Source organism: Lutra lutra, chromosome 6, assembly GCF_902655055.1.
Source record: "Lutra lutra chromosome 6, mLutLut1.2, whole genome shotgun sequence".
NCBI lineage: Eukaryota > Metazoa > Chordata > Mammalia > Carnivora > Mustelidae > Lutra > Lutra lutra.
Genome location: NC_062283.1, coordinates 52,929,871 through 52,940,947, shown reverse-complemented (window position 1 = coordinate 52,940,947; position 11,077 = coordinate 52,929,871).

The window sequence follows — 11,077 nt, the reverse complement described above, 5'->3', positions numbered from 1 at the left end:
GAAATCTGGAGAAGCTCTTTGTCCTTGGAGAAGGACGGCAGTCAGGATAGATTCTTATTACTTTCTTTTTGCTGATTTTGAATTTGTGTTAAGACTATCTCACTGTCCCAGAAGAAACAGAAAATTTTGTGTTCTTAAGACTTAAAATATGTTCTCTGAGCTCACTTAAGCTCGCTCTCAGAACCTCAACACTGGGCTCTGGTGATGGCGTGATTTCGGAAACAAGCATTTCTTTCCTTCTGTACTCTTGTCCTGTCTTTTGGGGATTGAAAGAGACTGTTCTCCATCTGCTGACAAAGTCAAATACTCTGTGTGTGTGTGTGTGTGTGTGAGGGGGTGATGGTGTTTGTTGGGGGAAGAAGGTCCGGCTGAGGTGGTTACTTTTGTTACCCTTTCCTTTCTTTCAAACAAAATCTACCCCATTTTACAGGTGGAAACATTGAGTCTCGGTGGATCGAAAGGATTTTCTCCAAGACAATTCAACCAGATTGACCTAATTACAAATGCTATGCTTCTCCTCTCAAGAAAACCTTCCATTTATTTGGGCATGAGAGCTGTTATACAATGAGTTTTGAGGCTCATTTTAAAGCAAGTCACGTGTCCCTCCGGTTGCTCTGACCCAAATAGGAGACAGAAATTCAGATTTGCGCACAAAGAAAACCAAAATCAATAAGGAGGCCCTCCATGAGCACTTTGGCTGATTATGGGAATGTATGCCTCATCTTTCTACCACCGCAATGCTTCCTCACTTGGGATTGACTTGCTGTTCCAGTTAGGACACTGCTCCCCTGCCCGACATTGTGCAGAGGGCCCCGGAGTCCAGAGCCAGGCCTGGGGATGGCTTTGGCTCGTTGCTCTCTCCGAACCCTGATTTCCAGGGCAGTCAAGAGATGCCCATCTAACCTCGCTCACAGAGATGGCTTTGCACTGGGCTAAGCAGCAATATCCAGGCGGCTTGAAACCCTTGTTCTCTTGAGGGGACACAGTGGAAGGGCAGGAGAGCCGGGCAGCGGACAGGCCAGTGCTGGGAGGTGTTAGTGCGGACAGAAGGTGCTGGCCTTGGACAACGGAAGGTCACTCCTGATCTCATTTATTCTGAGTCCCTGCCTTCTGTGCAGGTGTCCCGTATACAATCTCTCCCCGGAGCTTCTCTTCTTTTTCATTGATCTAAACCAAAACCTGCTCCCAGGGAAGGAGCTGATCAATTCATTCACATCAGGAGAATGGACAGGGGCGCCTGGGTGGCTCAGTGGGTTAAAGCCTCTGCCTTCGGCTCAGGTCATGATCCCAGGGTCCTGGGATCGAGCCTCACATCGGGCTCTCTGCTCGGCCAGGAGCCTGCTTCCTCCTCTCTCTCTCTCTGTCCACCTCTCTGCCTACTTGTGATCTCTGTCTGTCAAATAAATAAATAAAAAATCTTAAAAAAAAAAAAAAGGAGAATGGACAAACACTTATCGTCCCGGGAGCACATGCATTTTGAAGGCATAAAGCACAATCATGGGTCTCTATGCAATTCCTGCTGTCAGGGAAGTCATGTGGGAGGGTGTGGCCCACTCCGGGGGCAGGGCATGGTGCGGATGTGCAGGAAGGTCAGGGTGAGAGCAAGACAGGCATTTTCAGAAACCAAGACAGCTATTAGCCAGGGCTCCAGGGGCAGATGGAGGCGGCCATGGGAGCTAAGGAAGCAAAGAGCAGAAAACCTTGAACCGAAAACTCTGTGCTGGAAGTTATCTGCTTTTTCCTCCAAGGAAAAGATTGAAGGAAAAAAATTCATATAAAACTCACTCATGTATACTTTTATTCGAATAAAATGGTATTTGCTAGCAGAGAGAGTCACGAACAAGATACAGAAGGCCTCTCTCTACCTGGAACAATGGAACTTTCTCTCCAGCTAGTGGGGTGAGGCTAACAACGTATAATTTCACGTGGTGCTAAGTGCTTTGAAAAGACAAAACAGGGCGCGGAGGGAAGAGAGCGGCGAGGCGGTTTCATGGGGTGGGGGTGTTTAGATGAGGAGGCTGGTCAGGCTTCCTAGGTCGGGTTTCCAGATTTAGCAAATAAAAATACAGGACACCCAATTAAACTTGAGTTTGGGAGTGTTACGGAATGCGGGCTGGATCCTGGCCAAAAATCCAAGCAGCACTCGGAGACCTTGGAGGATCAGAGATTTATTTCACGCCGGTGGGCCCGGAGGAGAGTAATCTCTGAAGGTCTGAGCCCCGAGCACAAACAAAGGGGGTAGTTTGTACACTTTTATTTCCGTATCTGTGCCACTCTTGCAGCTGTGGCCAGCGGGCTAGGGGAAAGCCTGGAACGGCCCTGGGGCCAGGACTGGGAGTCCCCTGCTGGAAAAACACAGGTTTTCCTTATCAGGAGAAGCGATGACAAGTTTTTCAGCCTAAGTGTGTCCCATGCAATATTTGGGTAAGTACTAAAAAATTATGCCTCATTTATCTGGAGTTCACATTTAACTGGGTGTCCTGCATTTTATCTTGTAACTCTAGCCCATGAGACCCCCATGAATGAGGCGAGGGAGAGTTCCAGGAGAGAAAACAGGAAGGGCAAAGGCAAAGGCAGAAATGAGCTTGCTTTGTTCAGGAAGCCCCGTGTGGTTGTAATACAGGGAGTCGGGGGGACCCCAGAGGAGGGGTTAGGGGCCAGATTATGTGGAGCCCCAGACCTATGTGAAGAGTTTGCTTTTTATTCTCATCTGTGGGATTTTTAAGAAAAGATTTATTTGAGAGAGAGAGCGAGCGAGCACACATGCACACATGTGGGGCAGGGGGAGAGGGGGAAGCAGACTCCCCGCTGAGCACTCGGCCTGTGGCCCTATCCCAGAACACTGAGATCATGACCTGAGCTGAAATCAAGAGCCATTCAGGTGCCCCTCATCCGTGGAATTTTAAGGAAAGCCCTCAGCACTGCGATTAGTCCTTCCCATGAGGATTCCCCTCGGGTAATGTGTTTTCCAAAGCAGTCTCCACTGGCCCTGCTTTAAGGCCATACTTTTGAATAGGAGAGTGGGTGCTTCTGCCCTGGGGGAAAGTGAGCAATGTTTCCCCTAAATTTGCTTGACCTCACCCTTCTTCCTCATTCACTTCTGCCCTCAGTTTTCCTAGCACTGGACAAAGTCTTTCATCCCACCGTAAGGAAGCAGCTTACAACGCCGCTGGGAGAGCAGCTTTAGGGACTCAAATTCTGCCTAGTCTCTCAATGACCACCAGGAGAGTTCGAGGGTGCTCATGTCAAGCAGTGGCAGTGTGACTAGTTTGCCTAGTTCTGATCCTGACTGCTGGCCAAGACGACCTGGGACAAACTTCCGCCCCTTCTCTGTATCTAGATGGCCAAGAATCTCTCGTGGAAGAGATATTCAGAGCCAGTCTGGCGGCACACCAAGACTGCCAGATGGCAGAACAGTCAAAATATTGTGCTGTGGAGCCCACACTGTGTTTGGGTAAAGGCTGAACTTCCATTCCTGCAGCAGACCTTGGTGGGCTCCGGGCTGAGAACGTTTCCTGCCGCCTCTGCCATTTTCCTCGGTGACTCACTGAGTGACTCACGGCTCGGCTCCCATAGTTCTCTCCTTGCAGAGATTTCTCTCTCCCAGGCAGCCTCTTCTCTGGCCTTCTAGGAGGAGGAGGAGGAGGCTTGGCTGTATTTCTGAGAGACTAGAACAGCCCTCCCTAACTTTCCATGGAATGTGGGGTTTGGGGGCCCAAGATTAATCTTGTGAGGTAAACAGGAAAGCAGCGCCAGGTCCAAGTGACAGAGTGTGGACATCTGTGTGGACAGCACGAGGGGCTGTCAATTCATTTGAAAAGGATTTAATGACTTGTGTGAGATCTCATAGCTGCTTGCTGCCCTCTAAAACAGAAATGTTTGGGGTGCCTGGCTCAGTTGGAAGTGCGCGTGGCTCTTGATCTCAGGGTCATTGAGTTCGAGCCCCACGTTGGGTGTAGAGACTACTGAAAAAAAAAAAACAACCCTTTAAAATAAACATGTTCTTCTTCTAGAAAGCCATGGTTTAGAAAACAAGTATTTTCAAGAGGGAAGAGGTTTTCTCCCATTGTTGCAAAGGTATTTCTTTCAGACAGGCTGAATCACTTGTTGGTGGACTGATTCTTTCCGAAAAATGGAACGACTCCCCCATTATACCAAAAATGGAGGTTCACTGCAGAACCTTCAGAAGAGTTAGAGAAACACAAAGGGGACCATAAATATCACCTGTAATCCTCCCACTGAGATATAATTGCTGTTGACATTTTGATGTTTCCTTCCTGCCTTTTCCCATACACAGATGACCGCATTTTAACAAATTGGAAGGAAATGTGGTATAAACTGATGGATAACTTGTTTTTGTAACTCTTTTTTTCATTTAATAATATTTCCATGATTGTTTTCTCACATAAGATGTTTTCATCATCCTGGAGGTCCCTCAATCCACTCGGTTGCACTTTCAGGTTTTCACCCTTCTCTAAAATTACAAACACGCAATGGTATGCCTGGCCTTATAAAAACGGAGTGATGTTCCCATGCAGTGGTCTGTCTGGGCCTTGGTTTGATAAAGGATTGAAGACAGGGAAGGAAACAGAGGAAGTTGATAGGTTTTAGTTTGATTTTCACCCGTCTGCTGGAGGAGGGGGGAGAAGTGAGGCCAGGATTTCCAGTGTCCCCACTGTAAAGGCTCTTTCCCTCCCCCGTGCTCCTAATTCTGTTTCTCCAACTTGACTTTCATGGTATTTATCACCTGCGTCTCTCTGAGGCTCTTTAGCCTTCTCTGGGCCTGGCCCCTCTGCTGCCTTTCCTCGCCACCCCAGAACTCGCCCCATCAAACCTTCCCCTGTCCCACCGGGCTGATGCCAAGCGTTTTCTGTCTTGACTCTGTGTCCAAAAAGTTGTTTCTTGGAGCAGCGAATGAAGGATCATTGTTATAATATCTGAAGTCGTGCCTATAAAACTCTTCGGCAGATCACTGCCCCACTTTGCCCCTGGGTGCCCCCCACTGCCCAGCTATGCCTAACTGGGGAAGCGGTAAGAAGCTCAAAGACAATTAACAATAGTGTGACCTCTGGATTTCTTTAATTTCTTCACTGGACAAACCTACCATCCCTGCATTCCCTTCTCTTCAGGCAATAAGTGTTTGTGAATTCTAATAACTAGGAAAATTGGGATGATCATAATTCCCAAGCTAGAATTCAAGAAGTAGATAAGAACGTTCATAAAATCAACTCATGCTCCACTGAGTGCTTTAAAAAAAAACAACAAAAACAAAACAAAACAAAACCCTCCTTTGTTGCAGGATTCTAAAAATAGTTCCCAATGCTGTCCTTCACCTTCACAATTATTGTAGTCTTCTGTTCTAAATCTGAATGACACAGAGCAGCAGAATTTATACTTTAAGTTCATAAGGGAACAGACAGCTCATTAATTCTTAACATTGGTGGGATTTGACTGTTCACTGGTCATATGCTCCTTTCCAAAATATATCTGGCCTGCTTTTCTGAGATGATTAAGATGTCGTATTGATAACCTGAGGGCTATTAACAGCACAGTGTCCTTCTGGTGTGAGACAAGGTTACAGTCCCCCCACGGGAGAGTGTGGGTGACATCTATACTAATCATCTCAGGTTACTTTGTTCACAAGTTCGTTTATTCAAACCTCTGAGATTCTCCTAGGTGCCAGGCCAGAGAAGTCTTTGCCTTCCAGAAGGGAGACAAATATTTAATATAACGAAAATGTTACAAAGCAAAATAAAGCCAAGTAAGAGAATGGAGTGTGTGTGTCTAAGGGAAGTGGGCGGGGGCATGTGTGATTTTTAGATCTGGTAGTTAGAGAAGGCCTCTTTGGGGAGGTGGCATTTAAGAACAGGAACTAGTTGTGAAAATGACTCTCTGGGGACGAGCGGCAAGGACAAAGACCTCAAGATGGGAGAGGAGCCACCGGAGAGCCAGTGAAGACTCGAGGGTGGCTGAATGTGTTGTAAGGGGGAGAGATCCAAGGAGGTGGGGGGCCAGCTCAGGGAGGGCCTATAGGTCATTGGGAAGAATTAGCATTTTATTCTCTGTGAAGCTATCATCCAGAGGTGGCCCTAAGGCAGGGGGAAGCTAGTGACCCTTAGTCTGCTCTTCCGCGCTCTTTCCCACGTGCTGATTCATTACAGACTCTCCCAGTCCCTGAGCCCAGCAGTGACCACGTCAGGTCCCAGCAGGCTGGGGGCATTGAGGGATTCTGGGGAGAATCTCTGGGTGCTGGTCATTATGGCTGTCAGGTTTTGGTGGTTTTATAATTCAGATGAGCTGCTCTGGCATCCTAGGTCTATTGGAAACATGAGATTTTTTAAAAATTTAAATTTAATTAATTAGCATATAATTTATTATTAGTTTCAGAAGTAGAGGCCAGTGATTCAAGTCTTATATAACACCCAGTGTTTATCACATCATGTGCCCTCCTTAATGTCCATCCCCAGTTACACCCCCCCCCCCCACCCCTCGCCCCTCCAGCAACCTTCAGTTTGTTTCGTATGGTTACGAGTCTATTATGGCATGTCTCCCTCTCTGATTTTGCCTTATTTTTTCCTCTTTTCCCCTATGATCTATTTGGTTTCTTAAATTCCATATATGAGTGAGATCATATGATAATTGTCTTTCTCTGATTGACTTATTTCACTTAGTATAATACCTTTTATTCCCATCCATGTCGTTGCAAGTGGCAAGATTTCATTTTTTGATGGCTGCATAGTATTCCATTATATATTTATGACATATCTTCTTTATCCATTCATCTGTTAATGGACATCTGGGCTCTCTCCATAGTTTGGCTATTGTGGACATTGCTGCTATAAACATTCAGGTGCACGTGCCCCTTCAGATCACTACATCTGTATCTTTGTGGTAGATACCTACAGTGTAACTGCTGGGTCATAGGGTAGCTCTATTTTCAACTTTCTGAGGTACTTCTATACTTTTTTCCAGAGTGGCTGCCCCAGCTTGCATTCCAGCAACAGGGTAGGAGGGTTCCCCTTTCTCTGTATCGTCGCCATCATCTGTTGTTTCCTGACTTGTTAATTTTAGCCATTCTGACTGGTGTGAGGTGGTATCTCACTGTGGTTTTGATTTGTATTTCCCTGATGCCGAGTGATGTTGAACATTTTTTCATCTATTGAGCATTTGTATGTCTTCTTTGCAGAAGTGTCTGTTCATGTCTTCAGCCTATTTCTTGACTGGATTATTTTTCTTTGGGTGTTGAGTTTGATAGGTTCTTTACAGAGTTTGGATACTAGCCCTTTATCTAAGAAGACATCTGCAAATATCTTCTCCCATTCTATTGTTGTCTTTTGGTTTTGTCGACTGTGGAAACAGATGAGATTATCAAGGAAAGCAGACTTTATTTCTGCTATACTGCCACCTTGCATAACCAACACCTATTATGTGGGGATAAATCCTTCTGAGTCCCCCCTGTAGACCACGTGAACAATATGTATTTTCACCAATCCTAGAGAACCATGCTGAGTTTTAGAGGACGTTAGGTAACTTGACAAGGTCACACTGTGTCTTAATTCAGGCTGCTGTAGCAAAGGACAATTCTTTAGGCGGCTTACAGACAGACCCTTCTTTCTTATAGTTTTGGAGGCCAGAAGTCTGGGACCAGATGGCCAGCATGGTCAGGTTCTGGTGAGACCTTCTTCTGGGCTACAGACTGCCAACTTCCTGTTGTATCCTCATGTAGCAGACAGCAGAGAGAAGCAAGCTCTCTTCTGACTCTTACTAGGACACTAATCCCATTGATGAGGGCTCCACCTATGACCTCCTCTACTCCTCACTCCCTCCCAAAGCCCATCTCCCAATACCATCACACTGGGGGCCAGGTTTCAACACACATTTGGGGGGATGCAAACATTCAATCCATGACACATGATTATTGAGTGGCGGTGGGATTTAAATTCAGATCCAGTCGGCTGGAAAGCCTGTTTTCGCTATCACACCAGCTAATCCTTCCTGAGTACTTTCATTCTTCACAACACTTGTTGACATCTGCTGTGTTTGGAGGTGTGCTGGGCACGCACTAGGGATGTAGATACAGACTAGACACCGTTCCTGCCCTCAAGCGTCTTAGAAATAGTGGACTGCTTGGATCTATACTGCATCTCCCAGAATGCAGTGAGATCCCACAGACACCCCTGCTGCATGCACACGTACCGTTTTGGACTTTCTGAAATGGAGATTTGTCTTATTCTTCTCATTAATGAAACTTGCCGGCAGCCAAACAGATTGTGCCACGCATTGAGGAGCATCTGCTGACCCATTTATCATCGGTTCACGTTGGCACTACCTGTTCACTCTGAATTTCATTGTAATTTGGATCCTAAATTGTCGCTTTAAAAAATCTTCAGAGACCGGGGTGCCTAGGTGGTTCAGTCACATAAGCGTCTGACTCTTGATTTGGGCTCAGGTCACAATCTCAAGTTGGGCTCCGCGCTCAGCGGGCAGGCTGCTGGAGATCCTCTCTCACCCTCTCCCTCTACTTCTCCCTGCTACCGAAATAAATATATCTTAAAAAAATCTTCAGAGAGACCAGCGTGTGATGCAGGGTTAAAAGGACACACTGTCTACGTAGCAGCTCACCTGTCAGGCAGCAGCAACGCAACTGAGGGCAGTGGGAATTGCCAAGCCTTGGAGTGAGGGCTCACAGAATCCTCAGAGCCTGGTGTTGGACTCACGCACTCTCGGGGAAGCACTATTGCTCAGGTGAACAGGGAGTGCTATCAGAAGCTTCCAGATGACTTTCTAGAGAAGGCGTGAAACTTCCAGTGAGATCTCATTCAGCTCAGGAAAATAAGAATTGCCTAACTATGCCACTATTCTTCCATATCCCTCAAAATGATCTCCGTTCGTTCCCACAGTGCCTAAGAGATTATTCTCAACAACAGCACCTTCCTTGGTGGTTTCCTTCAGAAGAGCCACTGCATTTTGTAATTATTTTGCCTTTGTCTTTCTTCCAGAACGAGGTGATCTTTTCATTGTCATTTCCCCAGTAACACGCAGAACGCCTCAAGCAGAGTGGGCACGTGCAGAGGAAGAATTGTGGGGGGTTGTGGGGAGGAAGCAGTCCATGGCCAAGATGCTGTATCCTACCTGTAGCCAAAATGATTTGGAATTTTCTTCAGTGTCTTGGAGAAGCTTAGACTCAAAAGTTTTACTGTGATGCTGAAAAAGATAAATGTTACGTAATTGTCTACATAAATAGACGTTACTGTTAAATTTGTTTTTAAACAAGAGGAAATTAGTTTTCTCTGTTTTGAAGGATTTGTGAAAGTAGTGTGTGCTTTATTTTTTTTAAAAGATTTTATTCATTTATTTGACACACACAGAGAGATAGATCACAAGAAAACAGAGAGGCTTGCAGAGAGACAGTGGAAGCAGGCTCCCTGCCGAGCAGAGAGCCCGATGTGGGGCTCGATCCCAGGACCCTGGGATCATGACCTGAGCCGAAAGCAGAGGCTCAACCCACTAAGCCACCCAGGCACCCCTCACTGTTAGTTTTTTTTTTAAAGTTTTATGAACAGGGGACACCTCAGCAGTGCAGTGGGTTAAGCGGCCGACTCTTGATTTTAGCTCAGACCGTGATCTCAGGGTCCTGGGGTCGAGACCCACATCAGGCCCCATGCTCAGGAAGGAGTCAGCATGTCCTTCTTCCTCCCCTTTTCCCTTCCCCCTGTGCATGCTCTCTCTCTCTCAAATTAATAAGTAAAATCTTTTAAAAAAGGTTTTATGAACAAATTTTTTTTCTGCAAAAAATTTAAATTTACAGTTATCATTTGGTGTTAACTTTTATGACTTGGCGGTTTCTTTTACTCATTGGCATCTCACAATGACGGAAATGGTATAAATAAGTAAAAGCCGTCTCTAACTATTCCAAAGCTTTCAATCAGACATTTTAATATTTGGGGAATCTTTTCGAGTGACTCTCCCAATGTTCTAATCCATTAATTGAAAACCCTCACTAGGTAATGGGTATCTTCCCAATAAGATATGACTTGTGGGCAAATTCTCACCTAGTTGGACAGGAAGCAGCATGTATGATTCGCATACATGCAGCCGTTCATGGCGCTGAGAAGAGCTGGTCGGAGGGGCTGCTGTCTGGCCGGCCTCTCCCCACACTGTGAGCTCTTAGGACCAGCGTCAGCTTGAGAACAGGAAAGTGCGCTGCTCTAGAGGCCCCACTCCTCTCGGGCAGGTCACAGGTCACTATCCTCTCTGGGACTCAGCCCCCCACCCCTGCCCTGCAGAATGGGGAGGACGGCTGCCAGTATCTTGACAGAGGGAGGAAAGCTCTAGGGGCCTCACTCCACTGGTGCCTGGTGCTAGGCCCGTGTCCTAGATTGTGCAGGCTTGGTTAACAGAAAATGACAGACCGACAGACAACAGACCCGGTGGCTTATGCACAATAAACACGACCATTCTGGAGGCTGGGGGTTCCACAGCCAAGGTGCCACCAGAGGTGCTGTCTGGTGAGGGCCTACTCCCTCTCAGAGGGTCATCTTCTCCCTGTCTACAAGGCAGAACAGAGGAGCGAGCTCCCTGGGGTCTCTTGCACAAGGCAGGCATCCCAGTCACAGGGACTGTCCCTCCTGATGGTATCACCTCCCAAAGGCCCCATCTCAGGTACCATCACACTGGGCGTTAGGCTTCAACAAAGGAATCTGGCAGGGGTGGGGGCGGGGAGAGGGGGACACACACATTCAGACCATGGCCCTGTCCCCGTCTGATACCCTTCCAGGACACCTGACCCAACGGTGAATGCCCTCAGGGATCTGGAAGGCTGTGGGGAGAGCACTTCTACTCAGATCAGAAGAAAAACTTCTGTCTCCAGAACGATGCCCTTTCTCTGGTTCTCTTGCACCCATGGTTCACTTTTAATCCTTTTATCCAAACTGTGTGCTCTCTCCCAATCTTTCCCTGCCTCTGCTTCTTCAGCAACCTCCCTGCAAATCCCACCACAGGTCCCGGGACATAGTCGGTGCTCATTTAGATCTGGGGCTAGAGAGGTTGCCAAGTCCTTGACCCCATTTCATAAAAA